Source organism: Petromyzon marinus, chromosome 8 (assembly GCF_048934315.1).
Source record: "Petromyzon marinus isolate PM22_M1 ecotype Great Lakes invasive population chromosome 8, UKy_Petmar_22M1.pri1.0, whole genome shotgun sequence".
Taxonomy (NCBI): Eukaryota; Metazoa; Chordata; class Hyperoartia; order Petromyzontiformes; family Petromyzontidae; genus Petromyzon; species Petromyzon marinus.
This window is the reverse complement of record NC_133674.1, coordinates 3,778,871-3,800,075: the sequence shown is the minus strand read 5'-3', so window position 1 is coordinate 3,800,075 and position 21,205 is coordinate 3,778,871.

The following is a 21,205-nucleotide window of genomic DNA, read 5'->3' as shown; positions in this document are numbered from 1 at the left end:
CAGCAGGCGTCTAGGACGTGACGGCTGTGGGCCAGGCGCCTCCTCTGTCTCCCCCCACCACCGCCGCCACTGCTGATGTGTGCACACCGCGCGAGGTTCTCACCTTCAGGCTGAGTCGACGTAGAGGAGGCCCAGCGAGCCGCCGCTTCAGAAGCTTTCGCGAGCCACTGACGGTGGCCGTGAGCGGGAAACCAAATCAGCCGCTCGCCACCCACAATCCACAGCGCGCGCCGCCTCCACTCGCCCCCTGCCTGACTGTAAGTAGCAGCGGGGGGAGGGGGGTGGGCAATGGGGGCGTGAGGGGGGGGGTTTGAGGGGGAGCATGGGCGGGGGTTGCCAGGGGGGGCAAGGGGGGTCGCGAGGGGGGGGATGCTTGGGGGGGGGGGGGTTGTGAAGGGGGAGGGGCAGGGGGGGAAAGAGGGAGCATGGGGGAGGAGCTTAGGTGAGGGGGAGGAGCTAATGGCTATTACACCACGCCGCGTCTCGCGCCACGTGCTTCCCCTGGCAGTTTGGCCGTTAGGCGTGGAACCGAGCTGTGGGTGAGTGGTGGCGGTGGTGGTGTGAGTCTTTCTATGTGAGTCTGTGTGTGAGTCTCTCTAAGTGAGCCTCTGTGTGAGTCTGTGTACGTGTGTGTGGGTCTGTGTGAGTCTGTGTGTAGCAGTGACCCGGTCTCAAATGAGTACCTGGTGCGATGCGTAAACATCGCCACTGGGGAGACAAAGGCGGTCGGGCGTGGTGCTAACCACCCACCCCTTCGTTTACCGTGCCGGCCTTCATACGTACTGCTTGCTAACAGCACTTGCCCCTACAGCCTGTTAAGGCTCTATGAGGATCGTTGTCTTTGGTGTCCTGTATTAGCAGGAGTGGTGGTGTTAATGTTGGTGGTATTAGTGGTGGTGGTGTTAGTGATGGTGGTGTTAGTGGTGGTGTTTGTGGTCTTAATAATGGTGGTGTTGGTGTTAGTGATGGTGGTGTTAGTGGTGGTGGTTGTTCGAGGTATTGTTGCTGGTGTTAGTGATGGTGGTGTTGGTGGTATTAGTGGTGGTCGTGTTAGTGATGGTGGTATTATTGGTGGTAGTGTTAGTGGTGGTGGTGTTAGTGGTAGTGGTGTTGGTGGTGGTGGAGTTGATGTTGGTGGTGGTGTTTTTAGGGTTCGTAGTGTTAGTGGTGGTGTTAGGAGTGGTGTTAGTGCTGGTGTTAGTTGTGGTGTTAGTTGAGGGGAGCGGTAGTGTAGCGGTTAACGTGCTGCGCTACAAACCTGGCGACCCGGGTTCGATTTCCGCTCACGGCCAACACCAGCAACGATTATCTGAACCGGTCCTGGGCCTCCCCTAGGTAGACTCAGCCTCAAATGAATACCTGGTACGATGTGTAAACATCGCCGCTAGGGAGACAAAGGCGGCCAGACGTGGTGTTAGCCACCCACCCCCTCGTGTGCCATGCCGACCTTTATAGGTGCTCGCTAGCAGAAATTGCCCCTACAGTATATTCAGGCTATACGGGGGATCTGTCTTTGTTAGTGGTGGTGGTGTTAGTAGTGGTGTTAGTGGTGGTGCTAGTGGTGGTGTTTGTCGCGGTGTTGCTGGTGTCCGAACAAAGGAGCGACGCTCACAACAACGACCTTTGACCTGGGCGGCTGAAATGTAGCACGTTGGCACAGTCATCTCAGTCAGTCAACTCTTGGCACCTGGGTCTGACCTGTGACCTGTCAGTGAGCCTTCAGCATTTCACGTGGTCTCAAAGTGCACCTGGCCTGGCATTTGCTGCTGCTTAGTGGCAAATGGCGGTCTTTGTTGTTTTTGTTGTGTTTCGTGTTGTGGGTGAGTGGTGAGGTTGTGAGTCTGTGATGATGATGTGAGTCCGTGTTGATGATGAGAGTCCGCATTGTGACATGACGCGTGTTTAGACATGAGTATTGTCGCACACCATCGGTTTTGTGTGACCCTCACCTGCGTCTCCCGCTCTCCACGCAGAGACCCGGACCGTGCGAGAAACGCAGTGAGCTCTGAGCACCCTACTCTGCAAGTTGCTGCCATGGAGGTACGTGTGGCTCTTCAACTCGTGTGGTAAAATATGGGTGGACGTGTGTTTTCCCCTCGACTTGTGCCTACCTGTCACCTACCTGTATACCTGGATGTGCTTCTCCTTGTCCGCCTGAGTATGTGTATGTCTATCAGAGTGTGTCTCCGAGATCCTGTTGGTGTGCCTGCCTGTCTACGCGTGAGCATTTACAGCACTATTATCTATCCACTGATGAATGAGAATGCCTTCCTCCCTGAGACCTTGCTACCCCTCAAATGCTGTGATGGAATAATCCGCCAAGCGCCGATTTTGTCGCACCATCTCTCTGGTGGCTCTCCTCTCCGATGTGTTTCCTTCCTTGGCTGCCGCTCCGTTATTATTCTTCACTATCAGCCATTGTTGTCCCTCCTTGCCATGGCTCGTCATGCCCGATCCCCAATCACTCTTTAACAATTTGAACAATCCCTGCGTGTGACCTCAAAATCCACGCATCTTTCATTGTTAATCCAAGCATGGCATCTGATATTGGCCAAATATTCCAATGCTGAGAAACGACAACATCTCGGCAGGACCCTCCTGATTGTGGAGCCCAGGATCTCAGAGATGCTGGCTCAGTGCTCGCCTTCTGCACTTGCTCCAACATCTTAATCAAGCCTATGTGGTGGACCTTTGTCTTTGTGTGTGTGTAGATGAGCCGAGCTGGAGAGGCTCGGAGTAACGACACGTCTTGCACCACGTGGAGTGCGCTGTCCTCAGACGGCACCGGCTCCATCTGTAGCAAATCGCCGAAAGGTAAGAACAGTAATGAGGGACGTCACAGTGGCCACGGTAAATAGTGGGACATCATGATGGCCATGTTGCATGGGGGACGTCACAGTGCCTTTGGTGTATGAGAGATTTTATGGTGATTGTATGGGTGATATCAAGATAGCAATGCTACATGGGGGACTTAATGGTAATCATGTTTTGATTTAAAGCTTTCGTGGCTGCAGGGATTCATATTCTTGGTTCTTTCGGTAAAATCACGTAGAAGGGCAACAATAAAATTATAAAAATATAAAACAATAAAAATCTCACGACGTTTTGACTGCAACACAAGTAATCATCATCAGGTGTGAAAACCACAGCAAGAACCACAGCAAGAAAAATTGAAATTTTCTTGCTGTGGTTTTCACACCTGATGATGATTGCTTGTGTTGCAGTCGAAACGTCGTGAGAATTGTATTATTTTATTATTTTATTGTTTCCCTTCTACGTGACTTTACCGAAAGAACCAAGAATATGGTAATCATGTTGCATTAGAGACTGCATCATGGTTGCCATGTTACATGGGGGACTTCATGGTGGCCATGTTGCATGGGGATAATTATCTGTGCTCTGGCCTCAGTACTGAAACAACATCAAACGCTTTCAGAATTGCTTCTGCGGCCATCTTGAATGCTCTTCCAATATTAGGAAACACTGAAGCTATCCGCGTTTAAATCATCAAGTTTGACAACTAATATCTATACTCATTCGCTCTTTCGGTAATGTCACCTAGGTAGAAATAAAATAAAACAAATCACGACGTTTCTATCGCAACACAATCAATCTTCATCAGGTGGAACAACCACAGCAATAATAAAATGCTGAAGTAGGTGAGAGAGCTGCTGTGGCAAGAGGTTATCGGTAAGAAAGGGGGGAGGAGCAAGCGGGGGAGAGAGAGGGGAGCTGCGTGAGCGCTAGGGGGAGAAGAAGTGAGGCTTGGGGGGGACGTAGGCGGAGGTAGAAGTGGTAAGCTGAGTATGGGACATGGTGGGAAAGTAAATCTGAAAAATCTACTAGTACCTGGCGCGTGTGATGGAAACAACCACAACCAGTTAAGGCTTTACCTAGTTAAAAACATCCATCGAATGATTGCTCAATTTGTATCCATCTTCTCGGTTGAAGTTATGTCTATGTTTGTATATCTGGATGGCTTCATGAAAAAACCTTTGATAGTTACCTGAAGGTTTGCAGAGTACCTTGGTCTCGGAAAAAAACAATATCACGCGAGCCCACAGCGTTATAACAATGGTCAGACACGGCAGAGGTATTGGTTCTGCGATGTTTCAGATCTGCCTTGTGTTCGCTAACACGGTCCGCGACATGTCAATTCGTTTTCCCAATGTAACTGCTACCGCAGGTACAACTCAGTTTGTCGACTCCAGGATATTGCATGTCAGGATGGGATTAGATCACGGATTTTGTGTACTGTATTGAATCGGACTTGGATCTTGTGTTTGTTTAAGATTTTGGAAATATTTTTGGTAACACCTGCTATGTATGGTAAAGTGATGGTCTTGATAGGCGTCTCAGTGGATTGTTTCTACATGGTTGGAGAAACAGCTTTGCGAATAATGCTGTCCCAGTACCCATTCATCTTAAGAGTCTGGTGTACGTGTTCCAGTTCACTGGCTTGGTGGTGTTGGTTGCAAATGCAGTGGCCCTATGGTGTAGTGGTTTGATGAGGGAATTCTTCTGCGCCGGATGGTGGTGGGAATTAGGTTTTAGATAGGTCTCTTCTCAAACAAAACATCCAGGAATTAGTAGCTTACCATCATTCTCCACTTCCATGGTGAATTTGATGGATGGGTGTATGGAATTTATGTTGTTGAGAAATTGATTCAATGTTGGCAGGCCATGTGGCCAAATGACGAAAGTGTGATCTACGTATCTCTTCCACAAGGAAGGACGTTGGGTGCATGTCTGGATGACATCAGTTTCAAATTTCTCCATGAAAACATTCGCTATCACTGGTGATAAGGGGGGACCCATGTGGGTACCTTCATTTTGTTTGTAGAAAGTACCATTCCTGGTGAAGTAAGTGCTGGTTCAGCGTTTCTACTGCTGCATGCATTTTTTTTCCGCCTGAGGACGACCGCTTGTGTTGCGATCGAAACGTCGTCATTTATTTTATTTTATCCATATGTGACTTTACCGAAAAAAACAAAGAGGAAGTGTTAGTAAGGCAGTTCCTAACCAAAGTTGGTACATCAGCATTCAGTCCATGTTGGACCAAGTCTTCAATTATTGCTAAGGTGTCAGGTACAGGAACCTTGGTGAACAGAAAGACTACATCAAAGCTGACGAGCAAATCATCTGGGGACAGTGAAATGCCTTTGATTAGAGAGATAAAGTGAGCTGAGTTTCATACTGCTGAGGTAGTCTTGCCCGTGAATGGAAGCAAGGTCTCAGACAGAAATTGGGCCAGTTTGTAGGGAGGTGAGTTGATAGTGGAAACGATGGGTCGAAGTGGAGTATCTTCTTTATGGATTTTTGGAAGACCATATAATCTGGGTGGTCTATTAGCAGAAGGTTTTAGGGAGAACTGCTTGAATGGTTCGATTAGAGAAGTCGAATTGGTAATGATATTGTTTGTTTTTAAAGCCAGGCAGTTGGTCGGATCTTTGTTTATTTTGGTGTAATTGCTATCATTAAGAAGGTCCTGGATTATGTTGCTGAATGTGGTTTTATCCATGACGACAGTAGCATTGCCCTTGTTGGCTGAGAGGATGACTTTGTCCTCTCTATTTTTTAATTTGGTGAGTTCAGAGCGCTCGTCCTTGCTGATGTTATTAATAGGATTCTTAGCATTTTTAAAGATGGTGGCAATTTTAAATCTTGCCACGTCTGTCGGGATGTGTCCCAAGCCTTTGAGGGCTACATCTACCTGGGTTTTTATATCATCCACTGGGATGTGTTTGAGGGTGACAGCAAAATTCATCCCTCTAGCTAGTACCGATTTTAGGCTATCGGAGATTGTGCTGTTACTCTGATTAATAGCAGTCTTTTTTATGTGTGGATCTGGTTTCTTTTTTGACAAGTTATTGAATTTAGCAATAAGGTTAACCTTGCATTTGGAAGACATTGTTGTGGCAGAAGAAGCAGTCATGTTATCTACAAGGTTCCAATCAGATGCGGACATTTTATCTGTTAATGTTAAGTGTGATTGTAGGAGACATTTGTCTAAATTATCAAGTTCAAGCCGGAGTAGTCTTATCCTCTCTGAGATTAGAGAAAGGCTAGCTCTGAATAAGATCCGTTTAGAGTTGGGTTAAGTGACAGAAGCAGATGTGAGTTTAAATGTGGTCGGTATTATCTTGTTGTCGCGGCATCTCTTCAGAAAGGTGAGTGACTCGATCATGTGAGCCTTCTTGTCTCGCAGTCTGTTAATGGTTCTAACAGATGTGTGGAACCTATTTGCGTGGTTAGTTTATTAACCTTCCCCCACACTGTTGATTAGCACCATTGGCTACATGCGGTGCAAAATAATTTCAACATACATAGCTGGGATTGGCAAAAACATCCCAATCCTGAAATATTTACTCTATAAATTGCTCAAAAGTTTGGTTCACACACCTGTTGTTGTTATTCTCCTCGTGCCTACAGAAATCCTGGCTCACTTTGGCCCTCACTTGACCGACCGCGAAAAGCTGGAGCTCGCAGCCATGCAAGAAGTGTGGTACTTTGCGCTCGACAACAAACCCAAGGGATGCAACAGGCATGGATATGATGACGACGAACGTAATTACATTCTGGTGAGGCTCACCACAAAACTACAGCCATGGGGGCGGTCACAGGGCCCAGAGATAGCGGGGTTTGTGGCTTCTTATTATTGCACCTGAATTACCAACCAGGGCACACACCAACGCGCTTCAAAATCAGAATGTTTAATCCCGAGTAAAGCCCTTTTAGATAAGAAGCAATTTTTCAAGGGAATCTTCGCCAGCAGACAGTATCAAAGCATTCGACAATTACACCCACTCACACACTTACTCACCCACCCCCAGACGCACTCACTTGCTGACTCACTCACTCATTCACCCACTCAATCACTCACCGACCCACTCGCCCACTCACCAATGCACTCACCCGCACACATCTGAATCAGAAGTTTATTTCCCGAGTAAAGCCCATTGAGCTCAGAAGCTCTTTTTAAGGGTGACTCAGCCAGCAGACATCTGAGCATTCCAAATTATGGTTAAAATAACTTCATAATTCCAAGCAAATGTTTTTGTTAAAATTACATTCTCACTTCTTAAACGTTGTGATTTTAACAATAGTCAGTTTAAATGATTGTACCTTTTGTTCAGTTCCGACATGATCACCTCCACTACCGCTATGAGGTGCTCAAGATGATTGGGGAAGGAGGTCAAGGCCAGGTGATCCAGTGCCTTGACCACAAGAGGAACACCCTGGTAGCTGTAAAGATCCTGGTGTCACCGTCGAGGTAAGACTTCAGAGACGTGCCATCACGAGGCGGACGTTGTTAAGTCCATTGCCGTGCAATGCGGTGGTGACACTCATGCTTCACAGCGAGAAGGGGGGCCTTGGTTCGGCTCCTGACTCGGGCACCATCGTGTGTGGAGTGTGTACCTTCTACCCCTGTTCTGCATCGGTTCCTTCTAGGTACTCTGGTTTTTCGTCTCTAAAGCTTAAAATACATACACACACAGTGTGAACTGGTATCGGCCAAAACATCCCATTGCTACAAGATTACCTCCACAATACAGTAAGTCATCATTTAATGCTGTAGATACATTCATGAAAAGTTCCGCGTTAAGCGAAAAAGCATTGAGCGAAAATAATCTCTCCATAAATAATGTAACAATAATGTTTGGCGAGATGCAATGTATGCATACACTGTGAGATGATGAGACCAATAACTGAGGCTATGCTATAGTAATAGGTTTTACCCTTTTAACTGGCACAAAAACTGACACCTTCTTTGGTTCTTTCGGTAATGTCACGTAGAATGAGAATAAAATAATAAAATAATACAATAAAATTCTCACGACGTTTCGGCCACAATGCAAGCGGCCGTCTTCAGGTGAAAGTTACAGACCTGTCGGGACGACAGAGCTCAACACACCCGAGACGGCTTTTCTTAGAGCTTAGTCTCCACTGGTGTTGGACCAGAAGAGTGGAGACTAGGCTCTAAGAAAAGCCGTCTCGGGTGTGGACCAATCAAATTCAAGGACAGTGCATATTATTATCAGAGTTGTCTCTTTTGTTTGCATTTTGACTGCTTGTGTTGTGGTTATTGCAAACATGATGCCTTGAATAAAGGTGTCAGTTTTTGTGCCAGTTAAAAGGGTAAAACCTATTACTATATCTTGTTACTGGCAAAGGAGGTCTCATAATGAGGCTATGCTGTCACGTTACTTTTATCATTCTGAGTACTGTATCATACCGCTCAACAGTGCAGCTCAAAAAAGTATTTTGTTGTCGACTACTCACAAACCACGTCATGATGGGCTTATTCCGTGTTATAATGGGTGCGTATCTTGTTAGAATGTGCGTGTTCCATGTTGTAATGGTCGCGTTTCTTGTTACAACGGACACATTCTGCATTGTGTAAAAAGTGTTGAAGAACCACGTTATAACGAAAACGCGTTGTTTTAACGGGCGTATGCATTTAGTTTTCCCGAATGACCAATCCGATTTGAATGGCTCTTCACCTTCAAATCCTATTGGGTACCCTACGCCAGCTCCTGCGCCCCGTATGGTACCAATGAGAGTCGAGAACGCTACTCTAGCTCACAATGCCGTTAGACCTGGTGAAAGTATATTTAATTATTAATTCTGAATAGCATTTGCCTCTGGGTGTCCCTTAAGCAAGTGTAAGTAATTAATTTGTGGACTTCCTCTGCGCAGCTCCAAGGAAGAAACATTGCAGAGGATGGAGCTCCAGATAGCTCTGGAACTTCAGAGTGAGGACAGCAATGAAGATTACAACGTCATCAAAGTCCTAAACAGCTTTGATTTCAGGGGACACCACTGCCTTGTCCTGGAGCTGTTGAAGTATGTACCGCGTGTTCCATCTCCCCCTCCCTCCGCTAATAGCGTGGTTAACTGATTAACTAAACAAACTTTTTTTGTTTTCGTGGGAAAGTCCACTGACCTATTAGTTATTTTTTTGTTTAAGCGACCTGCCCACAAATGATAGCTTAACAAAGTAACTTATCACGTGGAAATGTATAGCAGCCAAATACTACGAATGCATGTCGATTCGAAATGTGGAGGGGAAAACCAGAGGACCTACAGAATAATCCACATGATCACAGGGAGAACATGCAAACTCCAAATGTACATGCGTCAGGTTCGGGATCAAACCCCACGACCTTACCAGGCGGAGTTGTTATCTTCTCCCCATGGATAACCCTCTACCACCTGGCAAAAATTCCAATGAAATCAAGTTGTCAAGTGGGCAAATGAGCCAACTAATTTGGTTTATCGACAAACCAATGACCTGAACCTACACTGAACTATGACTCTGAATATTGGTCGTGAACATGCACGAACAATATTAAGATTGTTGTTAGCAGAATCAGCACAGCATTTAAGGAGATGACACTGACACTGTGTTGGTGTTGTTTCTGCTTTTGTCTCTCTCACAGGGAGAGCCTTTATGATGTGATGAGAGAATCGGGGTTCCGGTTGGACATGGAAATGGTGAAAAGTTATACCAGGGGAATCCTCATGTTCCTGTCCCACATCTCTTCCAGGAACATAGTTCACGCGGACATCAAGCCAGTGAGTGGACACAGCATTCAGTATGATTTTGTTGCAGAGGCGTATTGTTAGTAGGGAATCGTTCCACGGAGAAAACCGGCCACATTAGTCACAAGGTCTATGCGTTCGCTGTTTCCATCTAACTGGAAGGAGGCAGGGTCATTGTACCCCTGGTGAAGATAATGCGGTATGAATTAAACTGTAGTGTAGAGTCGTGTCGGTATTGGGGACTCACCATAGACAAAACCGGCAACGTTGATCACAGCGTTGCCCCAGTCCTTCGGAGACAGAAGCTGGAGCAAATAAAGACTATTTCCTAAGTGTGCCAAACGTGTATTTTGACCTGACAGCTGCCCGTTGTCGGCTTCCACACTGCGAATGGAAAACTTCCGAAGACAAACGCGCGGTGGATAGCGTCATGGAATACGCGAGCTCTCATGTGTAGCTTTTGGTCCGTAACCCGTTAAAGGGCACTCTTGCAGCTGTGAGCTCAATGCACTCTCCTGTCAGAGGAACCATGATCAGTTGTCAATAGAGCTGCCCTCCTTTACTTCGATGGTCCCTTAGAGTGCTTTGAACATGAGCCTCAAATCAAATCTCTTTTCTAGATGCAATTGAAAGGGGCAACCCCCAGTAATAGCTGTCAACAAACATCAAATGTTGCACTTGACTGACGCTCGTTGACGGCACTACGCCTCGTCTAGTTCCCCTGTTTAGCGTAGGTGGTGGTACGTGATCGTTCCACTGCTGGCTGAATGTTATCGGCATAACCTCTGCATTTGAATTCATTCTGCCCCTTCTCCTGCAGGAAAATGTTCTCATCAAGGACACCGTGACCGGCACTGTGAGGGTCACGGACTTTGGCACGAGCTTTTTTGTGGAAAGTCAACGTGAGTGACCTCTCTTGGGTGTGAGCGTATGCGTGTGGGTGTTTGTCTGATTGTGTATATGTGTGAGTATCTGCGTGTCTGTACATGTGACTGTTCATGTGTGTGATGAAGATGCTGTTTAAGAAACAGTGAGTACACAAACACATATATGTGTTGTTCTTGTGATTGGTGTGCAGCTATGAATGTTGGTGGGACTCTGGAATACTCGGCTCCGGAGCTGCACTTGGGCTACAGCTTGACCTGTGGCGTAGACATGTGGGCGCTGGGTTGCACGGTGGCGGAGTTGGCGACGGGCAGGCAATTATTTCAGTCCGACAGTGACAAAGATTACCTCCCGCGCTGCATTGAGGTATTTCCCACTGGGCGTCCATCCACTCGTGATGCCCCTCTCTTTCCTTGGAGTCGTGGGTTTTGGGGGTGGCAGGAGGAGAGGTGGCCACTTAGTGATCTGGCGAATAGCGGCCGTCGTATGTTGTGTATGACTGTAGACGTGTCCATCTTGTACGTGTGAGGGGAGCAGTAGTGTAGCGGTTAGCATGCTGCGCTCATGGCCCACACTAGTGATGATTATCTGAACCGGTCCTGGGCCTCCCTTAGTTAGACTCAGCCTTAAATGAGTACCTAGTGCAGTGTGTAAAATACCTGGGTCAATGTGGCCCACCACCCCCTGTCTCTGTGTGCCATAATGCTTGCCCTCAACAAGCGCTGCTGCTGTTGTTACGCTATACTAACAGCACTTGCCCCTACAGTCAGCCGAGGATACACGGGTGACCTTTGTCTTTGTCTCAACCATGTGCAGATTCTGGGAATGCCTCCACGATACATGGTGAATTCAGCTCCCGACAGAAGGCAGTTTTTTGGTGAGTTAAAGGGTGGTGCGAGTGACGGACCGGATTCAGTTTTAAGAAGAGGCCTGCGGCTGTTGTTATTTTTTTGGTGGGAGGGGGGGGGAATGGCCTCTTTTTATTTTAAATTCCTTGGGTGAGTGGGTGGGTAAGTCGGTGTGTGGGCAAGTAGGTTGTAGGGTAAGTGGGCGAATTGGTCAGTGGGTAAGCGGGTGGGCGGGTGAGTGGGAGGTGGTTCGGTGATTGGGTAGGTGAGTGAGTGATTGTGTAGGTGGAAGAGTGGGTGGGTGGGTGAGTAGGTTGATGGATGGGTCGGTAAGTGGGTAAGTAGGTGACGTGGTGGTTGGTGACTGCATCTGTCCCGCTGTGCATGGCTCCCGCAGACCGTCAAGGGAAGATGTTGTGCCCAGGCAAGAAAAGGGTACCGGGGAGCTTCCCACTTGAAAGTGTGCTCAAAAGCCACGACCCGGCGTTTGTGGAATTCGTCAGCTTCTGTCTGCGGTAAGACACACCCACCACCCCCTCCCAATGAGGATCCCCCCCCCTCCAATTGATCGGCGATCACTCTCCACCGATCGCCAGGAAAATGTGGAGCTGAGTGGGACTGCCGATGTGCAGTACCACCGGTGTCAAGATCGCCCTCTGTGGAGGATGGGGAGGTCCGTGCAAGATGCTGCTGGCCAATGCGATGCTCGGGGCATTTTTAGTCTACTGGGCATCAGAGGATTGCCACTGTTCCTGCTGCTTCCGCTGCTGCCGTGCATTCCTGACCTTGTAGGAGAAGGGAAGCAACTTCAATGCTCTCACCACGCTTCTCTCACTACGTTTGGCGCGTGTGTCTCCCACGCGTCTCTCAACAGATGGGTTCCGGATTCTCGTATGACGCCAGCGCAGGCGCTGGATCACAGCTGGCTCCGGACCGCGGCCACCAGCACCACCAGCAATGCCACCACCACTGCTACTCCTGGCCGTGTCCAGTGCTTTGGAGCTGCTGAACGACGGTAACCCACATTCTGCTGACCAATTTTCAAGGCAGTCCATAGAGAGGTGTGGGGCCCAGGGCAAGTCACAACTCCCACATGGAGAAAGTGGCCCAAGTATGGGCATCAAACCCAGGTCCCTCTTTGGCTGTGAGTTCCAGCCCTGCCGCCCACAAACTAACACACGGAGAGTTCAAATCTCACCTGTACATTCGGTTATATACGGATGTATTTTTGTAATTGCTTTCTGGGTGAGGACAAATAATGAAGTGGCCATATCTTTGCCATGTAGGTAACCCTTCATCCACTGTGACATCGCCAGCTCCCCCCCGATGGTGGGGGAGGGGATGCCTGCGATCTCTGCTGTAGCAGTAAGTTGGAACAATGTCGTGCGCATCTCTTCACAGAGCGGAGCCGGCGCTGCCCCCATTCTCTTTGCTCGCCTGGGCCTCTGAATGGAGGCTGAAGGTTGTGGAGGAAGAGGAAACCCTGGTAGAGGAGCTGGTGTTGCAGGAGGAAGAGACCCTGGTGGAGGAGCTGGTGGTGCAAGAGGAGGAGACTCTGGTGGAAGAGCTGGTGGTGCAGGAGGAGGAGACCTTGGTTGAGGAGCTGGTTTTGCAGGAGGAGGAGGCCTTGGTGGAGGAGCTGGTGGTGCAGGAGGAGGAGACTCTGGTGGAGGAGCTGGTGGTGCAGGAGACCTTGGTGGAGGAGCTGGTTTTGCAGGAGGAGGAGACCTTGGTGGAGGAGCTGGTTTTGCAGGAGGAGGAGACCTTAGTGGAGGAGCTGGTTTTGCCAGAGGAGGAGACTCTGGTGGAGGAGCTGGTGGTGCAGGAAGAGGAGACACTGGTGGAGGAGCTGGTGGTGCAGAAGGAGGACACCCTGGTGGAGGAGATCGTTGTGGAAGAGATGGTGGTGGAGGAGAAGGAGAAAACAAGGAAAGAGGATCAAGTGATGGTGATGCAGGAGAAGAGGAAGCCAGGGGGCCTGGCCCGCATGGGGAGAGTCATCCGCTCACTCCTCCGACGCGTGCTGCTGTGTGGTGGCCGGTCCACCGCACAGTAGAGATGGTGGTGGTCGTTGATCGGTCTGATCCATGACCACTATCACCACACCTACCACACACACCCTCTTCCCACCCACCCCGTGACACCCACCACACTCCACACACACCCTGCACCCACCCACCCCGTGACACCCACCATCCACCACACTCCACACACACACCCTGCACCCACCCACCCCATGACACCCGCCACACTCCACACACACCCTGCACCTACCCACACTGTGACACCCACCACCCACCACACTCCACACACACCCTGCACCCACCCACCCCGTGACATCCACCATCCACCACACTACACACACACACCCTGCACCCACCCACCCCGTGGCACCAACCACCCATCACACACCACACACACCCTGCACCCATCCACCCCGTGACACCCACCATCCACCACATTCCACACACACCCTGCACCCACCCACCCCGTGACACCCATCACCCACCACACACCCTGCACCCACCCACCCCGTGACACCCACCACACTCCACACACCCTGCACCCACCCACCCCGTGACACCCACCACCCACCACACACCCTGCAACCACCTACCCCGTGACACCCACCACACACCACACACCCTGCACCCACCCACCCCCTTGACACCCACCACCCACCACAATCCACTCACACCCTGCACCCACCCACCCTGTGACACCCACCACACTCCACACACCCTGCACTCACCCACCCCGTGGCACCCATCACCCACCACACACCCTGTACCCACCCACCCCATGACACCCACCACCCACCACACTCCACACACACCCTGCACCCACCCACCCCGTGACACCCATCACCCACCACATACCCTGCACCCACCCACCCCGTGACACGCACCACCCACCACACTCCACACACCCTGCACCCACTCACCCTGTGACACCAACCACACTCCACACACACCCTGCACCCACCCCATGACACCCACCAGCCACCACACTCCACACACCCCCTGCACCCACCCACTCCGTGACACCCACCACCCACCACACTCCACACACACCCTGCACCCACCTACCCCGTGACAACCACCACACACCACACTCCACACAAAGGGTTAAGGGTTTTGAGGGTTACGTGTTTAAAGGATTAGGGGTGGAGAGATCTAGGGGTTTATAGAATTATGGTTTTAACAGTAAAGGGGTATAGAGTGTTAGGGGGTTTGGGATGTTTTGTTGTATTTGGGTTATGGTTTCAAAAGGTGAGGAGTTTAGATGGATAGGGTTTTATGGGTAAATCGGTTTAAAGGGTTAGGGATTTAGAGGATTATAAGTTAAGGGTTTAGAGGTTTACAGGGTGATGGGTTTAGGGGTTTAGAGGGTTAGGTATTTAGAGGGTGTGTGGTTTAGAGGTTTAGGGGTTTAGAGGCTGAGGGTTTTAAGGGTAAAATGTTTTAGAGGTTTAGCGGTTTAGAGGGTGATTAGCTTAGAGGGTTAGGGTTTTAGAGGGGTACAGTTTAGAAGGTTATGGGTTTATAGGGTTATAATTGTAAGGAGTTTGGTGTCCTGAGGTTTAGACGGTTTATGGGTTTCGATTGTTAAAGGGTTAGTGGTTTAGAGGGCTTGGAGTTTATAAGGTTACGTGTTAAGGGTTTAGAGGTTTTGGGGTTTTTTAGGGGATAAGCGTCTTAGATGTTTTGGGGGTTTCTAGGGTTATGGTGTTTAGGGGTTGAGCGTTTTAGGGGTTGAGGATTTTAAGGGTTAGGGGTTTAGAGGGTTGGTGTTTAGAGGGTTAGGGGTGCAGAGATCTAGGGCTTTTGAGATTTCGGATTTTAACGGTAAAGGGGTTTAGAGTGTTAGGGGGTTTGGGGTTTCAGGGTATTTGGGTTCTGGTTTCAAAGGGTGAGGAGTTTAGAAAGGATTTGATTTAATGGGTAAAGGCGTTTAGAGGGTTAGGGATTTAGAGGATTATAAGTTGAGCCGTTTAGAGGTTTAGGGGGTTAGAGAGTGAGGGTTTTAAGGATAAAGGGGTTTAGAGTGTTATGGGTTTTGAGAAGTAGCTGTTTAATGGGTTTATGGGTTTCGATTGTTATAGGTTAAGTGGTTTAGAGGGTTAGGAGCTTAGAAGTTTCGGGGTGTTTCGGGGATAAGGGGTTTCGTGGTTTATAGACTTCGAGGGTTTAGGGGTTGAGAGTGTTAGCGCTTGAGGGGATTCAAGGGTTAGGGGTTTAGATGCTTAGGGTTTTAAGGTTAAAGGGCTTTATAGTGTTAGATGTTTAGAGGATTGGGCTATTAGTGGTGTAGGAGTTTAGAGGGTGAGGGGTTTAGCAGGTTAGGTGCCGAGAGGGTTACGGTTTTAGGGGTTGCGGAGTTTAGAGGGTTTGGGGTTTAGACAGTTAGAGTTTTGGGGGTTTATGGGTGGGGTTTTCGAGGGAGAGGTTTTTAGACAGTTAGGGTTTTAAGGGTAAGGTCGTTTAGAGGATTAGGTGTTTAGGATGTTAGAGTTTAGAAGGTTTTGGGGTTAGAGGGTTGGGGGTTTAGAGAGTTAGGTGTTTAGAGATGTATGGGTTTCGATTGTTAGAAGTTGAATGGTTTAGATGGTTAGGAGTTGAGGAGGTTATAATTGTATGTGTTTAGGGGTTTAGAGGTATGGGGGTTTTGAGGGTTAGGGGTTTATAGGGTAATGGGGTTTAGCGGTTTAGAGGGTTATGGGTTTTGGGATTTGGGAGTTTAGAGGGTTTAACACCAAGACTTTGACAACTAATATTATCCATACTAAACGTGTTTTGGATTTCTCTCCAACACTTAATGGCACTTTTTTATTGTCATGACAAACTTTACTAATTGGCTGTGTCGGGTGGTGTCTGGTTTAACGACACATTTATATTTACACGATCTAACCCGAAAATATATTTATTATGGGTTTAGAGGGTTAGGGGCTTAGAGTGTTATGTGTTTAGAGGGTTAGCGTTTTAGGGGTATAGGTGTTTTAAGGGTTAGGTGTCTTGAGGCTTAGTTCTTTAGAGGGTATGGGTGTTAAATGTAGATTTGAAGTTTTCGTGACTGCAGGGATCCATACTCTTTGGTTCTTTCGGTAAAGTCACATAGGTAGAAATAAAATAAAACAAATCGCGACGTTTTGATCGCAACACAAGCGATCTTCATCAGGTGGGACAAAACACAAGCGATCTTCATCAGGTGGGACAACCACAGCAAGAAATGCTGAAGTCGGCGGGAGAGCTGCCATGGCAAGAGGTTATATAGTTTAGAGAGGGGGGAAGAGGCAAGGGGACAGAGAGAAAAGGGGGGGGGTGTGGGGTAGGAAGAGGGGGGGGCACGTAAGCGCTAGGGGAAGAGGACGTTAGGCTGGTGGGGGGACATGGGCGGGGCAGCAGTAAAACCGGCAGGTAATGATGGAAACAACAACACAAGTTAAGGCATTACCTGGTTGATAACATCCTTCCAGTGATTATTTAATTTGTATCCATCTTCTCGGTTGAAGTTTTGTCTATACCCTGGAGTCTACAAACTGAGTTGTAACTTCGACCGCAGTTACGTTGGAGAAATAAAACGACACGTCTCGGACCGTGTTCGCGAACACAAGGCTGATCTGAAACATGGCAGAACCAATACCTCTGCCGTAGTGGCCATTGTTATAACGCTGTAGGCTCGCATGATATTGTTATTTTCGGAGGCCAAGGACAAAACTTCAATCGAGAAGATGGATACAAATTAAACAATCACTGGAAGGATGTTATCAACCAGGTAATGCCTTAACTTGTTGTTGTTTCCATCATTACCTGCCGATTACTGCTAGCCCCGCCCACGTCCCCCCACCCCAGCCTCACGTCATCTTCTCCTAGCGCTCACGCGGCCCCCCTTCCTCTCCCTACCCCACACCCTCCCCTCTCTCTCTCCCCCCTTGCCTCCTCCCCCATCTCATACCTGTATAACCTCTTGCCACGGCAGCTCTCCCGCCGACTTCAGCATTTTCTTGCTGTGGTTGTCCCACCTGAAAATATCACTTATGTTGCGATCGAAACGTCGTGATTTGTTTAATTTTATTTAATTTATACCTACGTGACTTTACCGAAAGAACCAAAGAGTATGGATTCCTGCAGTCACGAAAGCTTCAAATAAAGATTAAAATAGTTTAGTTTAATTTGTTTATTTTTGAACAGTTTGTCTTTCCTGTCATTTTTTGTATTTTTTTAGTTATGTTCTGACCTGCCCGATTGGACAGCTGTGAAAACAGATCTTTGTAGCTCATCGATTTCATCCAGTGTAAATAAATATTCAGATTTAAATTCTATTGACCTCTGTGCGAGTCTATGGATTTATGAGTTTGTGGGCCTCTGTGAGTGTATGGGTTTCTGTCTGAGTCTATGGATCCCTGTGTCAGTATATAGGGTCGCCGTATGAGTCTGAGTGTCTGAAGGAATGTATGGGTCCCTGTTGGAGTCTATGGGTTTCTGGTTCTGGGTCTGAGTGGGAATCTATGGTTCTCTGAGTATGGTTGTTTGTGCGAGTCTTAAGTGCACAAACTGAACTTAAAAAGGACATTGAGGGGTGCGGAATCCAAGTTGACTATTAAGCTCCCCGCAGTGCAAGCCAGCTCTCTAGTCGTGTCATCATACAGCCCCTGTAATTCTTTATAATAATAATTAGACTTACTCCAGGAAAGCCACGCTGAGTCATAGTAAGGTCCTGAATTTGGTTTTTATTGTAAGATCTTTTCAATCAATGAATAACGAATGCTTACACAAGTGGGGGGAAACCGGAGCACCCGGAGAAAACAAACGTATGTGAAGGGGCAGCAGGCAGCATTTTAAACCGTACAGGTGACGATGGCGATGATCCCACTTGCTATAATGCCTTCTCCTGGCCAGTCAGATGCTTTCTCCTGGCCAGCCAGGAGAAGGCACCTCAATGTCCACGGGAAGGGGGTTTCACAATATTTACTGTGTGATCCACCAACCCTTGCTGCCTTCTACAGTGCTGGATCGCAGGCTTGCGTCACCACCTTCTGGCGAGTATTTGTAGTTATTATTTAAAGCTATATAGCACTCACAAGAACGACTCAAGAGGCGCGAGGAGCCACAGACATGCAGGAAGGAAGCCACGTGGTGAGCCAGCACCAACGATTGTCCAGGCTCTACGGTACTCTATGTATGGAGGCATTATTGGCTAATTAATAACGAGTGTTTGTACAAGTGGGGGAAATCGGAGCACCCAGAGAAAAGCCACGTGTGTGAAGGGGCAGCATTTTAAACCGTACAGGTGACGATGGCGATGAGTCCACTTGCTGTACTGCCTTCTCCTGGCGAGGCAGGTTATGCACCTCGACTTCCACGGGAAGAGGATTTCACAACATCATTGTGCGGTGATTTACGAACCCTCGCTGCCTTCCCCAGTGCTGGATTTGAGACGTGCACCACTAACATCAGGCGAATGATAACAACAACAATAACTATACTTATTACTTGGTAGCAACAGGCGAAAGAAAACAACAGGCAAATTATAACAGGCCAATTAAAACAGGCGAATGATAACAGGCAAATGAAAACAGGCGAATGATAACAGGCGAATGATAACAACAGGCGTATGTTTAGAACAGGCGAGTAATAACAACAATTATTATTTACACTTAGAACTTGATAACAACAATATTTATACTTATAACGTGATCAAGCAGGCCTCAGAGGTGCGAGGAACCACAGACAATCAGGAAGGAAGCCACTTGGTAAGCTGGCACCAACGATTGCCCAAGCTCTGTGACCCTATTGATACGTTTTTATCGACCAGATAGGGAGTGTTACGTGTGGGGGGGAAACCGCCCCCTTCGGTGCCTCCATGGTCCAATAGCTGGTCTTCTTGGCGCCACGGTCCCGAGCCCCCTAAAAGTTCCTCATGGAGCAAATCAACGGGTGGGCCATTGCCTTGTCAGGGCTCATTCATTGCTCCGGATCCCACCTGAAAATGCCAGGCGCAGATCCCCACATCATTAAAGCCACGGGTGCATTTATCCCAGATATAAACAATTGCAAACTATTTGACTATTTTTTTTACTTTAACCAGGCAAGGCCCACTGAGCTATACAGCTCTCTTTCAGAAGCGGCCACACAATTACAGCTCAACAAATTGGCTTATTACGTGGACATTAGTAGCCAAATACTCTAAACATGTGCTAATAAATGTGGAGGGAAAACCCGGAGGATCCGGAGAAAAATACACGCGACCACGGGGAGATAGCATACAAACTCCAAATACAAAGGTGTCAGGGTAAGGATTTAATACACGACCTCCTGTATACCCTACAAAATAGTTAACATCTCGCCACCGTGGCGCCCAATTCTGATCACATGACATAGCAAAACGAACGTCGCGTTGCATAACAATAATTCAATTGGGCAATTACTGAGCGTTCATAAACGTGAGGGGATACAGGAGTACCCAGAGAAAACCCACTCGTGCAAGGGGGCAACCCTCTATCCCATGCAGACAGAGATGGTGCTTATCCCACTTGCTGTACTGCCTTCTCCTGGCCAGCCAGGATATGCCACCTCAACACCCACTACACCATGAACTTTGTGAACCGAGTTTAAATTTCTGGCCACGGCGAACATCAGTGGCTATCTCCCTCTTCCTCTCTCGTCCCTGCTATTATCTCCCTCTTCTTCCCGCGTCCCTCCCACTATCTACCTCTCCAATCCGTCCCACCATCTCCCTCTTCCTCCCTCGTCCCTCCCACCATCTCCCACTTCCTCCCCAGTACCTTCCACTATCTCCCTCTTCCTCCCACTTGGCTCTACTATCTCCCTCTTCTCCCGTCCCTCGCACTATCTCCCTTTTCTTCCCCCATCCTTCCCACTATCTCCCTCTGCATCTCCAATCCCTCGCACTCTCTCCCTCTTCCTTCCTCTTCCTTCCCACTATCACCTTCTTACTCTAACCGATCTGCCTAATCCTCCCAAATAACTCCCACTATCTCCCTCTACTTCCCCAGTCGCTCCAACTATCTCCCTCTTCATTCCCCTTTCCTGCCACTATCTCCCTCTTCCGCCCCCTTCCCTCCCACCATCTCCCTCTTCCTCTCCCGTCCCCCCCGCTATCTCCTTCTTTCTCTCACATCCCTCCCACCTCCTTCATCCCCCGTCCCTCCCACTATCTTCTCATCCTCCCCCATCCATCCCACGATCTTCCTCATCCTCTCCCGTACCTTCCGCACCTTCCTTATTTAACGCCATCAGGTTCACAGACTCGCCCTCGCTTCTCCCAGTCAAATAGCCTAGCTTAGACACAACCCCCACCATGTTACACTGACGGCATCGACCGAGACAGCCAACAACTATCTGGCCGCCCAATTATCTAGTGAAGACGGCAGCGACCAAGTCGGCAAAGACGACAGTGCCGACGAGACGACTCCACTTCCCAGAACCTGCAACCACGAGCTCTCGCTCTCCGCTGCTTTTATCCGACTCGGCGCGGCCTGGCTCCGCCCTGGCCGCGCCTCCCTTCTCCAACCCACGAGCGGGTTCCAGTGTCTTCCAGGGAGGGTCTCTGTGATCCTTGCCCCAGTGCCTCCGCCCTGCTGACAAACCCGCATGAGGCTCACTGGCGTGTGTACTCCCCGTCCACCGCAGTTACCGCTGCTGGACAACTATTACTCTACAGTTGTACTGCCCCTCTGTACCGTGCCCCCGAGCCATCAACACGGACTCACAGCATCAACACAGACTCACATGATCAACACAGACTCACAGCATCAACAGACTCACACGATCAACAGACTCACAGCATCAATACGGACTCACACCATCAACACGGAAACAGGGTCAGTGAGCAAGATGGCGGATGAGTGCATACATGATGTGAGTGGTGGTGAGTTCAAGTTAAGCACCCAGTTTTAAATCTCA